The 14,689-nt window shown below is 38.0% G+C and overlaps 2 long non-coding RNA genes across 3 annotated transcripts in view; one reads left to right on the forward strand and one right to left on the reverse strand.

Moving 5' to 3' along the window:
* Positions 1–8,013, forward strand: part of LOC132679175 (uncharacterized) — a 75,594-nt gene extending 67,581 nt beyond the window's left edge. Inside the window, exon 4 of the long non-coding RNA XR_009609998.2 lies at positions 7,218–8,013. This is a non-coding gene — a long non-coding RNA (uncharacterized LOC132679175). The remainder of the gene's footprint in view (positions 1–7,217) is intronic.
* The window catches only part of LOC132679174 (uncharacterized), a 162,652-nt gene that overhangs the window by 56,216 nt on the left and 91,747 nt on the right, over positions 1–14,689 (reverse strand). The gene's annotated exons all lie outside the window — the stretch shown is intronic.

A 14,689-nucleotide genomic window follows, 5' to 3' on the forward strand; every position in this document is an offset into this window, starting at 1 on the left:
ATGTGTCAAAGGCAAGTATATGTGATGTTAGATGTTATGTTGTGCCCACCACAACACAGTGAAACATAAGAAATGACAGGAATTGAGCCCAGAGTCTTCATGCACAGACTATCAGTTTCACACTTAGTCACAGTCAACTTCACACGCAGACAACACTGAAAGAACCAGAGCCAAATGTTCCTGGAAAATGGGACTTCTTAGCTTCATAGACATTTGCTACAAATACCTGAGCCCCATGTGCTGGGTGGAGATCTCAGCAAGAAGACTGATGGGCAGCTTCCAGGGGAAAAAATGAGGGAGGGGCAGGATGTGGTGTTGGTGATTCAGAAGTGGCCCCCCTTCTCCACCACCAATCTGAGTCAGCATGCAGCCACATGGCCCCACATGGTGCATGATGGCTCTCGATGAGCTGTCATATCAGGCGCACTCTTCTTGCCTTTATTAAAGCAGCTGGTGATTTTAGAAGCCCAATTTACATATGAGTAGTTTTATTCTGTCTTTCCAAATTAGTCAAGCAACAAATGTTGAAACTTTCTGACCTACATGATATGGTGGCATGAAGTGTTGTTGGGTGTTTTGCTTCATCTGGTTCTTAAAACGGTCCAGTAATATCACCCATCTGGAGGCAGCCTAGCATAGTAGTTGAGACCCTGGGTGCTGGAGCCAAGCTGACTGGGTTCAAATCCCTACTTGCCATCCCTGGACTTCTGATTTTAGAAGTGTGCACATATCATTCTTTGTTGCCCTAGGACATGAATTGTGTGTTCTTACTGTGATTGTTGCATCCTCGGTGCAACAGTGGCAGAGGTTACAGCAAGCTCCAGCATAGCAGCAGTGGTTCTGCTGATGGCAGCATCTGGGTTCCTGGCTGGCAGACTAGGTGGCACTTCTCAGTGCTGGTCATTAACTATCCATGACTTGATTTGGGGCATTCCTCATGACCGCAGAGTCCTCAATCCACCATTCCACCATGCTGGCGATTCTATAAGTTATACAATGATCTTTTTTTTTTTTAATTTTAAAATTTATTTTATTTTTTTAAAATGCTTATCCATTTATTCTGAGAGAGTGCGAGAGCGAGCACATGCATAAATAGGGGAAAGGCAGAGAGAGAAAGAGAATCCCAAGCAAGCTCTGTGATGTCACCATAAAGCCTGAGGCAGAGCTCAAACCCACGAACCTCAAGATCATGACCTGAGCAGAAATCAAGAGCCAGACACTTAACTGACTGAGCCACCCAGGCGCCCCAATAACCTAGGAATTTTTATGGCTCATGGCTTTAATTTATGGTTGGTTGATTTAGCCAACCGTGTCTTTAGTGTTACTTATTTCAGTTTAACATATGGATTGAAAGGGGCACAAATCTTAAGTTTACAGCTTGATTATCACAGAAAGCAAGATATTGTACTAACACTACAAAGGCCTACTTTGTGCTCCCATTCTCCAAAGGTAATCACTACACAGATATCTCTTGAGGAGAATTAGTTTTGCCTGCCTTTTGAACTTTAAATAAACCAGATTATATAGTATGTACTCTTTTTGTTGCTGAATGTTGTATCTTTGAGATTCAACCATGTTGTTACACATAGGAATGGTTTTCTTTGCTGCTGTATAGTATTATTACATTGTGCATATATTAATGTGTATACTTTATTTATCCATTCTATTGCTAATGGACATTTGGGTAGCTTCTAGTTTGATTCTATTAAGAATGATGTACTAAGGACATTCTTGTAATTACCTTTTTCTGCACATATGTATGCATTTCTTTTGGATTTACACCTAGGTGTTGAATTGCTGAATTATAGGGTGGGTGTATGCTTAACGTTACTGGCAACACAATTCCTAAAGTAGTTTTGCCAATTTGCACTCCTACAGCATTGTATGAGTTTCTTACAGTCTATATCCTAGCACTTGGTATTGTCAACCTTTTAAATGTTAGCCATTCTGGGGTGTGTGTAGAGATATCTTGTTTTGTTTTCAACTTGCATTTTCCTGATAACTAATGATGTTGGGCATCTTTTCATGTTCATTGGCCATTTGGATATTCTCTTTTGTAAAAAACTTATTCATGTCTTTTACCCTTTCTTAAAAGTAATTGAGTCTATGTTTTTCCTATTGATTTATAAGAGATATTTACATGGTCTAGACATAGTTCTTTGTGTAATTTATATATGTAAAGTATCTTCTCCCACAATGCATCTTGCCTTTTCATTCTCTTAATGATGTCTTTCGATTAATAGGGTTTTTAAATTGTAGTAAGTCTAAATGATCAATCTTTCCTATTATGTTTAGTGCTTTTTTAAAATTAAAAACATTTTTTAATGTTTATTTATTTTGGGAAGAGAGAGAGAGAGAGAGAGTGTGAGTGGGGGAGGGGCAGAGAGAGAGGGAGACACAGAATCCAAAGCAGGCTCCAGGCTCTGAGCTGTCAGCACAGAGTCCAATGCAGGGCTCAAACCCACAAGCCATGAGATCATGATCTGAGCTAAAGTTGGATGCTTAACCAACTGAGCCACCCAGGTGCCCATATGTTTAGTGCTTTTTAAAAAACATAGACTTTATTTTTATTACTTTATTTTATTTTTTAAGTAATCCCTATACCCAATGTGGGGCTTAAATTTACAACCCCAAGATCAGATTGCATACTCTACTGACTGAGCCAGCAAGGAGCCCAAATAGACTTCATTTTTTATTTAAAACTTTTTAAAATTTTATTATTTTTTAAATATAATTTATTGTCAAGTTAGCGAACATACAGTGTAAACAGTGTACTCTTGGCTTCGGGAGTAGATTCCCATGATTCATTACTTACATACAACACCCAGTGCTCATCCCAACAAGTGCCCTTCTTAATGCCCATCACCCATTTTCCCTGCCCCCCTGCCCCCTCACTCCCATCAACCCTCAGTTTGTTCTTTGTATTTAAGAGTCTCTAATGGTTTGCCTTCCTCTGTGTTTGTAACTTTTATTTTCCTTTCCTTCCCCTATGGTCTTCTGTTAAGTTTCTCAAATTCCACATATGAGTGAAAACATATGATATCTGTCTTTCTCTGACTGACTTATTTCACTTGGCATAATAGCCTCCAGTTCCACCCATGTGTTGCAAATGGCAAGATTTCATTCTTTTTCATTGCCAAGCAGTACTCCATACACACACACACACACACACACACACACACACACACACACACACACAACTTCTTTATTAGGCTTTATTTTTTAAAAAGCTGTTTTAGGTTTATGGAAAAATGAGTAGAAAGAACAGAGATTCCCATGTATTTCTTCCCCCTCCCCAGTTTCCCCTATTATTAACATCCTGCATTGGTGTGGTACATTTGTTAAAACTGACGAACCAATATTAATACATTACTACTAACTAAAGTCCTAGTTTACATAAAGGTTCATCTTTGTGAAAAAGTGTGAACACTTTGTGAAGTGTTGGACACTTTTTTTTTCATTTTGACAAATGCATAATGCTATTTATCCATCATTACAGTATCCTTTAGAATAGTTTTACTTCCCTTATATTTTCCTGTGCTCCACTTCTTCATCTCTCTACAACTCCTGGAAACTGCTAATCTTTTTACTGTCTCCATAGTTGTACCTTTTCGAGAATGTCATATAGGTGGAATCATATGGTGTATAGCCTTTTCAGACTTACTTCTTTCACTCAGTAATATGAGTTTAAGGTTCTTCCAAGTCTTTTAATGGCTTGATAGTTCATTTATTTTTAGCACTCAATAACATTTCATTGACTGGGTGTACCATGGTTTATCTAACCATTCATCCTACTGAAAGACACCTTGGTGGCTTCCAAGATTTGGCAATTGTGAACAAAGTTGCTATGAACATCTGTGGACAGGTTTTTGTGTAGGCATACGTTTTCTGTTCTTTTGGGTGAAAACCAAGAAGGGGCACCTGTGTGGCTCACTTGGTCATGATCTCACAGTTCATGAGTTCGAACCCCGCATTGGGCTTGCTGCTGTCAGCATAGAGCCAGCTTTGGATCCTCTGTTCCCCTCTCTCTGACCCTGCCCCATTTACTCTCTCTCTCTCTCTCAAAAATAAATAAACATTAAAAAAACCCCAAGGAGTATATTGCTGGATCATATGATAAGAATATGCTTAGTCTTGTATGAAACCACCAGATTGTTTGCCAAAGTGGCTGTTCTATTTTGCATTCCCACCAGCAATGAATGAAACCTCCTGTTGCTCCATATCTTTGCCAACAGTTGGTATTATTCATATTCTGGATTTTGACTATTTTAATTGTTCTGTGGTGGTAGCTCATTGCTATTTTAATTTGCATTTTCCTGATGACATGTGTTGTGGAGAATCTTTTCATATATTCATTTTTCAGCTGTCTATATTCTTTGGTAGAGTGTCTGTTACAGTCCTTGGCCCATTTTTAAGCTAGGTTGTTTGTTTTCTTATTGTTGACTTTTAGGGGTTTTTTTTTTGGTATATTTTGGATAACAGTTCTTCAAAAAAATTTTTAAGTTTATTTATTTTGAGAGAGAGAGAGAGAGAGAGAGAGAGAGAGAGACAGCGAACGAGTGCAAGTGGGGGAGTGGCAGGGAGAGAGGGAGAGAGAGAATCCCAAGTAGGCTCCACGCTGTCAGTGCATAGCCCGATGCAGGGCTCAAACCCATGAACTGTGAGATCATGACCTGAGCTGAAGTCAAGAGTCAGACCTTTAAACAACTGAGCCACCCAGGTGCCCCAATAGTTCTTTATCAGACATGTCCTTTGCAAATATTTTCTCTCAGTACATGGCTAGTCTTCTCATTCTCTTGACATTGTCTCTCATAGAGCAGAAGTTTTAAATTTTAATAAAGTCCACATCATCCATTATTTCTTTCATGGATAATGACTCTAAAAAGCCACTGACATACCCAAGGTCATCTAGGTTTTCTCCTATGTCATCTTCTAGGAATTTTATAATTTTTGTTTTATATTTAGCTGTCTGATTCATTTTCAATTGATTTTTGTGAAGGATATAAGGTCTGTGTCAAGATTTGCTTTTCTTACATATGGATGTCCAGTTGTTCCAGCACCATTTGTTGAAGAGACTGTCTTTTCTCTATTGTATTGCCTTTGCTCCTTTGTCAAAGATCAGTTAACTACATTTATGGGGGTTATTTCTGGGCTCTCTATTCTGTTCCACTGACTTATTTCTTCTTTCATCAATACCACTCTGTCCAGATTACTAAATCATGTTTTTTTGGATGCCTAGACATCCCCAGTGTGGAAAGTCAAACTCATTACATAGAGGATGGAATTACAATCCAGTATCTATTTGGACTCATTGTTTGTGGAACCATAGCTACTTTATTTGTCACCAACTTCAAATTTATTAGTCTGTCTCTTTCAGTGGCAAGTGACAGAAACCCAACTCAAACTTAAACTAAGGAAGAAATGTTTTGACTTACGGGAACTAGGAAGAAATGAGTGGAACTGGCATCATATATATTCCAAATATCCATCTATCTCTGCCTACCTTCTCATTTAGAGTATTTTCAATAATAAGAAAAATTAAAAACCAAAAAACATACTTCCTACTGGCTAAAGAACAATTTCTTCATTTCCTTCAAGTGTTTGTTTAAATCTCACTTCCTCAGTGAGACTGACCAACCTTCACTTTATTCAACACCAACACCTGTCTCCAGATCCTTTTTTACCATGCTCTACTTTTACATTTTATCCACTTACTACTTCTTAACATACTATAGAATTTTCTTATTTATGGTTTTGGTTTATTATCTCTCTTGGCTAGAATGTGAGTTCTAAAAGGGCAAGGCTCTTATGTACTTTGTTCACTGAGATATCCCAAGCACCTAGAACAGGACACTAGAGCATCCCACTTGGTAGGTGCTCAACAAATATTGCTGAGTGAAGGAAACGGAATTTATTATTTCATATAAGATGAAGTCCTGAGTTGGGTGTTTGCAGGATTGTTGGTTCTATGGCTCAAAGACATAATTGAGAGCCAGGTTCTCTTCATCTTCCCTGTCTGCCTTCTCTAGAATGCCAGCTTGGTCTGTTGGGTTAGCTTTCTTCATGGTTGCAAGACGGCTATTGCAGTTCCAGGCATCCCATGTCGACAAGACACATTGGCTGCTGCAGAAGGATGGTTGCTGTTTCTCATTTATCTCTTTTTCTTTCTCTAATCAATGTAGAATCACCTATTGTTTTTTTACAAAACCACACTTGCATATATAACAATAGAAATTAAAATAAATTCATATAATTGGATTATATATATTATATATATGCATATAATTGGATTATAAATGCATATAATTGTATATATAATTGCATTAGTTTCTAAGCTAACCCTTACAGACAAGAAAACAGTCTTAATATAATTACTCAATTGCAACAATGTTAATTTTGGAAGAATTTTATTAATGTAAATTTATGAAATGTTAAGAAGGCATTTCTGGGTGTAGTTAAGTATAATAATTTGGACATTGGTTTTGAAAAGTTTGATAGCTGGAAAAAAATTTTAACTCTATATTAATTATTTATTTTAATAAAATTCTTAGGAAAAAAAATGAGGAAATCTGCCATGAGGATGACTAAAGGAAATGGGTTCTTGACTATATTAAAGTAAAATAAAGTATTTTTAAAACTGTGACAATGTATTTAAAAAATATAAAATTTCCATAAAGCATAATATAGCCAAAAGCACATGCGGAGACAACTAACAGGTTTTTGGGGAGTTTGATCAATCAAATGCATATTTTACTTAACTTAGGTCAAATGAATTAAGAAAATCTTCTTTTGCTAAAATAAAAAAATGAGATAGTGGTAAGGGATCTGTCGAGCCTCATTTAACATTAATGGCTTTGAAAAAATAAATATTTAACGTGAAAATGTTAATTTAAAAAATGGACTGTCTCGGTTGCAATACTGCTCAACATATGTGAAAGGCTCATGCCTATAAAATCTGGAGAGAAAATAACTACAAATTACCCTGTTAATCCATTGGGCATTTCTAGCTGAATTAAGTTTGTCCTTGTTAAAGAAATTATCTTCGTTTTTCCCCCCTCAGGAATGCATGTAAAACAGTTCCTGTCTCGATGTATGCCTAAGGCAAAAAGTTCAGTGCTCAATTACCTGCTCTCTGAAGTCTCATATTTTGCAATGAGCAAGTAAAATAGAATTTAAATCAGAAGTCTTGACCCATGCTCTTCTTTTTCCCTTCACAGCCCTACAAGCTATTTGGCATATGAAGGTCCTGACCTGAGAAAACCATCTTGGATAACCACGCGAGGAGAGGGAAAAATGCAACACCTAGGAGATTTCAGTAAACAGTAGAATCATGCCAACCTAATCTGTGTTAAAATGCTTGGAATGTGGGAGCCGCCGAGGATGCCTGTTGTCTGTGTGTCTGACTGAATCCTTTCTTTTCTCAGAGCAGCAAAGCCAAGCCTGGGAACCAGGCCAAATGCCTGCCACTTACCTTAAATTGATCAGCCACTTTGAGATTAAAACCCCTGAAAGCTGCCACACCGTGAAAACAAGGCCTCCTTCACATTAAAGGCAAATTGCGACTTTGGGTTTGCTGTGATCTTTTTTCCATTTTATCCAGTTTTTCACTATGCACACTTTTTTTTTTCCTTTCCACTTATGCTCCAGTGTAGAAGCCAATAGTTACAGCATCTTGGCCAGGCATTCATTAAGGTTTATAAGAACAAAATTTATGGTTATTTAGGAGCTGGCACAAAGACAGACTGTTGCTGGAAAAAGAAAAAGAAATACAGGTGGGAAATATAAGTCTCAACAAAGACTCATACTATATAGTAGTGTGCTGGGCTCTCCGCAGTGGTCTGGGAGGAAAATTATATTGTATTTAAAACCAGCCATTCCTCTACTCTGAGTCCTCCCCATTTTATGGTTCTGTAGAATTAAAACAAATATACCGGTCATTCCCAGAGATTTTTCTGTCTTGTGTAAGTGCTACCATTTATAGGAGTGGGCAGCCATAGAGATGAATAGATGTGTGTCAGTCTGGGTGATAATCTGTCAGCTTGGCTAATGGAGCACATTTAAAAAATATATAATATGGATTAGAATAAGGGCTCTGTCGTGAAGAGACGAGTCATGTTATCCTTCTCAGTAGACCTTACATAATGGCAGGGCCTGTGTTCCCAAAAATGTAGGGTGTGGGCAAAACACACCCATAATCTTTGAATTCAGGTAATAACGTGGAATTCTGGCATAGGCTGGAAGTCCATATTCTCCCTCAGGAAATATTGTTAATGATTCTTTTTTTTTTTTTTAATACTCTGATTTCCTGAAGTAGTAGAATAAGAAGGCTCCTTGTCCTGTAATTTGCAATGTTTATGAAGTAGGCATTTTAAGCATACATTTTAGTTTCTACTCATTGTTGTCCAAGAAGTACGTGGGAGTACTAGCATGTATTGAAAAAACACACAGCCTCAGTGTTTCATGATGCAAATTGTTCCGAAAATTCCACTTGTTTTAGCTGTGCCAGTAACTTGCTATCTGATTTAGGGAAAGTTTATGTAAGTGTCCAGCCATCTCCTATTATTCAATGGGAATATTACTGCTACGACTACTACTACTACCATATTATACCAGGTACACTGTGATAAAGTATTTGCTTCCACTTCTGTGACCTTGCACACACTAGAATGTTTCCCTTTTCCTCTCCATGAAATTAAGTTCATCTTTTTTACAGACTTTATTTTGGAAATCTTCTACATAATTCCTTTTATTCCTTTTTATCAGTATCACCTCAACATGGAAATACATACAGCGTTGTGTTAACTTGGATTTGTTTACATGTTGCTCTACAGAGGATCCATTTACTTGTGCATAGATAGGAGTACTTTACCCTAATTACACACGTTTTCAGCTCCCCAAGGGCTTGGGGTCATGATCTTCTTGATATTTCTTCACCAACAAGATGTTCATTAAATTAGAAAAGTTGAATACACACAATCTTTTGCATCACATCATAAAATGTTAAATACACCTTTGGCTGCCCAGACGTACAATGTGATCATCATTTGCAGATAATACTGATTATTTCTGAACATGAGTGAGCCTGTTTGTTAAGTAGTGATTAGAAGTCACTTCCCTTGCAGAGTGCCAGAAAACCAGAGTCATCATAGAAGGAACAGAAAACGCTATGGTTTGGTCTGGCGATGATCTCTGTCTCTGCATCTTTTTAACCAGGTTGCCTTATAACCTCGTCATTTAAATTTTCTATCATGCCCAATAGACTTTTTTCTTGATTACCGATTTTGTCATAACTTCCAAAGTCTTCATACTTCATATTTCCTATTAATCCTGATTCTTCCATACTTCATCAGTCATCAAGTATTTATGGAGGGCCTGATATATGTTCAGCATTAGGCTAAGGGCAACTGAACAATTCCTATAGAACAAGAAATAACTGGTAAGAAAATACAAAGCAAGAAAACAATTGCTTGCAGTGACTTGCTTTGTATTTTGTTGCACGGGGTAACAATTTGAGGACAGTTCAGGAGAATGAACAATGGAATGATATTTCATGATGAAACAACCAGTATGGCAGTCCAAAGAGTGTGGTTTGAAGCCATAGCAGAATGTGTAAGACTTGAACAGGGCCTAGAGGAATGATGGAGAAAAGAGGGATGTGTCTGTATGAAAGGGGAATGGGATGGGCAAAGGCACAGAGGTGAGAATGCACTTGGTGACCTCACAAATCAGCCAAGACATGCTTTGGGTGGGGACGTGAGAGTATGGTCCAGAGTATATTGGGAAATAGGACTGAGAGACAAGTGCCAACTCGTGGAATTTCTTGCAAGCCAAACAGAGAACTTGCGATTTTCTAGGGAGAAAAATGGAGCCCTCCTTAGAGTTGAGAATAAAGATTTAAGATGACCATGAATTCTTTTTGAGACAAAGAGCCCTAGACTTGGAATCAGAACACCTAGGCTCTCGTCTTGGTTTCGCCATTTTTAAGACATGTGATCTTGAGCAAGTCAGTGCATTGTCTGAGCCTTAGTTCTTGCATTCATAAACAGGAATGGCTCAGCACACCACTGATGGCCACTGTAGTCACACGGGTGTGATGAAATCAGCATCTGGAGTGCAGCAGTGGATGCAGAAACTGAGTGGAAGAAAGAAATCAGAAAGGCCCTGCAGAGGCTGACACTGCATCATCCAGGTGACTCTGGTCCTCTGGCCTCCAGAAAAAAATAGTGCTTCCAACTGAATTCTTTCCTTGAAACTCCATCTCCTCACCTTGGCTACTCTACAAACCCTGACATTTTCTCTCTTTCTCTCTCTCTTGCCTTGTCCCTTTTCAGAAAAAGTTATCCTGTCACTACCTATACCACCTAATGGACCCTCTCTGAGAAGTTACCAACAGGTTCCCAAAAGGCTTGTTGTCCACTGAGCTTCTCCTTTTTTCACATTACATACTCCGAATGTGGCCATTTTTCCTTAGTACCATGCCTCCTTGTTTTCTGTAAATCTCCAATTTCCACTGAGTCTGACTCTAAATGATTTTTAAATTTCTTACCTAAAAGAATTCACTTTCCTCCACTTTTGCAAACCTTCCCACTGATTCCTTTCCTTCCTGCTGGCCACCTGATCTCTGTGATTACTCATTACCAACACACCTCTGAGTCCTCCTATTCCTTCATCTCATTCTTGGATCTTCTTATATTTGAAAGGATTAGGAAGCCACACTGTTAATGCCAAGTCCTGGTGAGGATGTGGGGAACAGAAAGTCATATGGTGCTGGTAGGAATGTAAATTGGCACAACCAACTGGAAATCAATTTGGTAAATTCAGTAAAGCAAAGATGCTCAGACCCTCCTCCTACCTAGGTGGTTGCCCTAATAATAATTGTCATATATTGAGTGCTTGGTTTGTGTAAGACTCTGTTTTCACTGCTGTATTCTCTTGAAGAAAGTGCTGTCATTATCCTAATTTTCCTGAAGGAGGCACAGAGAAATTAAGAAACATCCCCAAGATCACACTGTTGGGATTTTAAGATGGAGCTTAGATCTAGAGTGGGCAATTGGGCGTCAAAGCCTCAGCTGTTATCCGCCAAACTTTCTGAAGTTCACACCCCAGAAGCAATGTTTATAAATGTTCACTACAGCAATGCTTAGAAAACCAAAAGGTGTGAATGGCTTCACTGCCTCTCCAAAGCCAAATGGCTGAATCTACCCATGGACTAATATTCAGGAGCTAAAAGGAATGAACTGGACTCACAAATATCAAGATGGATGAATCTCAAGAATAGATTCCTGTATGAAAAAAAGCAAGGTACAGCAAGACATGCACAATAACACCAAGGATGTAAAATTTTAAAACACACGAAACAATAATACGTAGTTTACAGATAGTTATACATATAGTAGTTAAAAATTTTAGATGTGAATGAACTAGATTGACTGAAAGATAGGAGGGAGAGAGAAGGAATGAGGGTGATTTTGTCTGTGTTTGTACCATTAAATACAAAGGAGAGGGTGGATAAAAATATGGCAAAATATGAATGTTTGTTTAACGCAGGTACTGGGTACATAAATATCATATGTTTTCATTCTTATCTATATGTTAGAAATATTTTATATACACAACTTGAAAACATTCAAAACAAATGAGAAACTAGCCAAAACTTTACACAGAGGGACCATCATTTTTGTGGCTTTGCAAATGAAAACAAAGTACTTCTCTAACACAGATTAAGTGCTCAATATTGTGAGAGAATAAAGGGAAGGAAAGGTACTTTCTAGGAGCCTAGCAATTAGTAAGGAGACAGAGCCAGACCTATACAGCAATTAGGAAGTAACATAGATGCAGGCAAGGAATTGTGAAGCACAGTCTGCTCCTGCTGGAGGAATCTGACCTGAGTGGTTTCAGCAGCTTGGCTGTGGGCGATGTCACAGGGGAAGGAAATTGTCCTGGGCTAGCCTTTGAGCAACGGCCAGCCCTCTGAGTATGATGCCTGGTGTGAGCGCTAGCTAAGGCTCTGTTCTTTAGGAGTAAAGGATAGGAAACGCCTTGGCTACCCATCCACATTGACAGGCTGTTACCAACAAAAAGCAGCCAAAGATGTAACTTTATTACTCTGTAGCCAGCCCTATATTTCCATCTCATGTCCATAGATTTCATGTAATTAGAGCTTAGAGATAATACCTAAGGTATTTATCAAACACATTCATTCTGACTGTGTAATAGTTGTTATTTACTTAGCTCTCTACATGCACACGATACTTGACAAATATGCAGAAAGACAAGTTTCCTGCCCTGGGGAGTTTATATTCCAATTCAGACAAACAGAACAGAAGGGGTAGGATCTTGGCTTGGGGAAGACTTGGCAGATAGGGAGAAGCTGCCTAGGTAGGAGAGAAGGGAAGTTGAAGTCTCTGGAAAAGTGGGGATGGGAATATGGAGGGAATAGAGGACTTTTAAAGAAATCCTTTAAAAGTAAGCATGATGTTTAGTCAGTGTAATGCCCTTGAAAAGACTTTGTGAGAGCAAGGGAAAAGGTTAAGAAAAATGAATCGGATTGTGACAACGATAAGATGAATAGTGAAGAAGTGTTAGTACTTCAGTAGCAGCCACAACGTGTTGAAGCTACCACATGCAATGTACTAGCTCCTTGTATATGTTATTTCACCAATTCCAAAAAGCCAATTTTAGTGTCATCATTTTACATATGTGGAAGCTCAGACAGGTTAGGTACCTTGAAGCTAGTAAGTGGATGAGCATGAATTCAAAGTCAGATCTGACTCCAAAGTTTATACTTTTTCCTCTGCACTCCCTACAAAGCAAAGAGAACATGAAGAAATGAGAAACAGGAGAATTAAAACATAGGCTAATTGTACACCCTCAGCAACAATCCAATGCAAAGACTTCAGCATTTAAGGGAGTAAATTACCTTACGTGAGAAAAAGTGGAGTCACTGCTGGTAAGTTAAATGATTGAAGTGAATTGCATTTACCACTGGTATATAAAGAAAGAAAAGTCAGTTGAGATTTATGCTAATGTACAGGCAGAGCAACCAGGCAGCAGATATATATGGTGTGACCATGGAGAAAAAGAGCAATGAGGAAAGATGAACAGGAAAAGCTTCAACCTTCCTCAAGAAGTGGACAATTAAGAGCTCTGGATTTGCAGATAAATGTACCTTTCATTCCATTTTTAAATTATTGAAGGATAGTAGACACACACTGTTACGTTAGTTTCAGTTATACAGTTTCACTATACAACATAGTGATTTGACAACTCTGTACATTATGCTATGCTCAACACAAGTGTAGCTACCATTTGTCACCATATAATGCTATTACAGATGGCCAACAGATGCATAAAAACTGCTCAGCATCACTCATCATCAGGGAAATGCAAATCAAAATCACAATGAGGGGTGTCTGGGTAGTTCAGTCAGGTAAGTGTCTGACTCTTGATTTCAGCTCAAGTCATGATCTCATAGTTTATGGGTTCAAGCCCCATGTTGGGCTCTGTACTGACAGCCTGGAGCCTGCTTGGGATTCTCTCTCTCCCTGTCTCTCTGCTCCTCCCCGACTTGTGTGTACAGGGGCACAGGCGTGCTCTCTCTTAAATAAACATTAAAACAAAATCACGATGAGATACCACTTTACACCTGTCAGAAAGACTAGTATCTGAAAGACAAGTGGACGAGGATGTGGAGAAAGGAATCCTCATACACTGTTGGTGGAAATATAAATTCATACAACCACTGTTGGAAAGCAGTATGGAGATTCCTCAAAAAATTAAAAATGGAAATACCATACAATCCAGTAATTCCACTACTGGGTATTTACCCAAAGAAAATGGAAATGCTAATATGAAAAGATATATGCACCCCTATTCACTGCAACATTATTTACAATAGCCATGATATGGAAGTAACCTAAGTGTCCATCATAGGTGAATGGATAAAGAAGTTGTGGTATATACATACAATGGAACATTACTCTGCCATAAAAATGAATGAGATCTTGCCAATTGTGACAACATGGATGGACCTTTCATTCTTGAGTCTATGATCAGGATTTATTGGCTGCCTGCCTCTTTTTTTTTTTTTTTTTTTTTTTTTTTTTTTTTGCCCCAACTGGATAGAATTCCTTTGGCATAGAAATTTGCTTATCACCTCCTACTTCTTTTCCAAAAGGATCTCAGCAATTTTAAACAAAATATATCTACCCAAAAAGGTTAATAAAAGTGAAATAATTACAAATTTACCTACAATGCTCTTTCCTAACCTCTTGCCCCCAGTCAACCACCCATTAAACTCAACTCATACATACTTAAAGATCCAACTCAAAACTCCTCATCAATCTGACCCTTCTATCTTGTCCTACTGCTGTTCCATGCATATAATTTTATTATGGCATTTATCATATGGCCTCACAGTTAGCTGTTTAATTTAAGTTTTCTTATTAGACTATGAGGTCCTTGAAGGTAGGAATCAAGCTGTGTTCATCTCTATATGCATTGTACTTTGCAAAGTGTCTGACACATATTAGGTACTCAAATAGTTACTGAATAAGTAAATTATTAAAAATCAGAATCAAAGAAAATAAGAGAAAGCAAGTTATATATATACATATACATTATATATATATATGTATATATATGTTATAGCAAGAATCAAATCAAAGAAAATAAGAGAAAGCAAGTTACA

This window comes from Panthera onca, chromosome A2 (genome assembly GCF_046562875.1).
Source record: "Panthera onca isolate mPanOnc1 chromosome A2, mPanOnc1 haplotype 2, whole genome shotgun sequence".
NCBI lineage: Eukaryota > Metazoa > Chordata > Mammalia > Carnivora > Felidae > Panthera > Panthera onca.